The sequence below is a fragment of the Habropoda laboriosa genome, unplaced genomic scaffold (genome assembly GCF_001263275.1).
Source record: "Habropoda laboriosa isolate 0110345459 unplaced genomic scaffold, ASM126327v1 scaffold128, whole genome shotgun sequence".
Taxonomy (NCBI): domain Eukaryota; kingdom Metazoa; phylum Arthropoda; class Insecta; order Hymenoptera; family Apidae; genus Habropoda; species Habropoda laboriosa.
In genome coordinates this window covers 1,704,010-1,705,832 of record NW_017100281.1, presented here as the reverse complement: position 1 = coordinate 1,705,832, position 1,823 = coordinate 1,704,010, and positions in this window count along the sequence as shown.

The following is a 1,823-nucleotide window of genomic DNA, read 5'->3' as shown; positions in this document are numbered from 1 at the left end:
AAGTTTGAAATTTTCTTTGTCGCAGTTAACTGTCACGGCATGTTAAATGAAATGTATAGGAACAAAAATGTAATTTAACCTTTATTAAAGATCATCCTCGCGTTTTGTATCGTGACAATTTTCAGAAAGGAAATTTAATATCTGTAGGATGTACGCTCACGCGAGGGATGTCTACTAAAAAGTGGAAGATGAAAACTTTTCGAACTGTTATACGTATGCAATGCTTCAAATTTTTCGGAAGTTTCGCAGTTACCTCTGTGTTTCTTAGATTATAGAGGGTGGAACAGTCCACATAATTATCTTTTCTATATAGCTATGGTGGTGTGAGAATATTTGTGAGAAAATGGAACAAGAATTTTAAGGTCCAAGGCCATTTCAAACCAGCATAATTAACCTTGAAAAAGAAGTAGACAAAAATGGTGTTTGTAAAAAAATTTTTCTTCCATCTTATTCACCCTTCGAAACCATTTGAATTACGCATAAAGATGTTTTGGTACCACGATAGTTAGAGAAGAAAATTATATATAATATATGTATCCTGTTTTAATTGAAATTAAATATTCAGTAAATCTTGTGGCTGAATATTTTTCTGAATGAAAATAACAGAGTGAAAAGTTTCTGTTTAAAAAAAATGAATTGCAAAAGTTATATTATGAAGCAAAAAATGAAATACTGCTCTATTGAACAATATTCTTATGTGCTTCCATACAAATAAATTTCAAATTTTATACAAAAGATTTCGATACCAATGTTTTAAAATTAAAATTACAGTCTTCGTTAATACATGAATACTATGTATAGAACGTACACATATAACGAAAGCAATAATATAACATGCGGTAAAATAATATCCACGATCTTCTCGACATCGTAATAATCGAAATCAATTCCATTCAATCCATTCGATCCCATGAAAATTGATAGAAACTTCAGACTTTCTTCTTATTCTCAATACAAATACGATCCATCCTACTATTATTAGGTGTACAAATGAATTCGGTGCCCTTTTTCATATTCCAAACAGAAGGCAAAGATACTTCCTTTTATGCTTGAATTTATCAAAATGAAAGTATCTTTCCATCGACAGACAACAATTGAGCGTAAGACCCACCTTACGCGACAACCTGGGGGACTGCAAATCGATTCAGAACTTACTGAACTACTTAAAGCATACCAAATTGTATAATAAACTGTGAACCATAAATGTGATTGATGTGACTTTAAATAACCAATTAAAAAAAAAGAAGTATCTTATTTCCCGAAATTTCGCCTCCTATTCAAAATAGCATTCCATCTGAACCGTTATACTATCTATTATTCAAAACATTTTTCAAATATTTTTCGTCTGAATTTCACGCAGCTCGGTGTACCAGTCTCAGAACAGTTTAGACGTCCCAAAAGAAATTAACGGCAGATTAATTCCAGGGTAACCGCACTTGGACGTTTCGATCCTCGCGAAATAAGACACAGCCGCCGGGAGGCAGGAAGCCAATAAAATTGCACGGTGTCTCCCGTGTGGCAGTCGTCCGAAAACATTTCGGCAAGCCCGTCTAATAATTTTTCTCTCACGTCGGGACGTGTTCCCGGGGTAAGATACTCTCGCCTAGCGACCACAGGCGAACGACGACGGTAATGACGTGATCCTTAACAAAGAGGAGGAGAGGTTTCTTCTCGCGCGTGTGGCCGGCCGGGGAAAAGAAAATCCAACAGATCGATTGTTAGACCGCAGGCTCTTAGAAGTTTAACTAGGGCGTGTATAAACTCAGCTCACGCAGTCGTCAAGCCGCACAGCGAACCGCCACAATGAATAAAAGATGCCACTG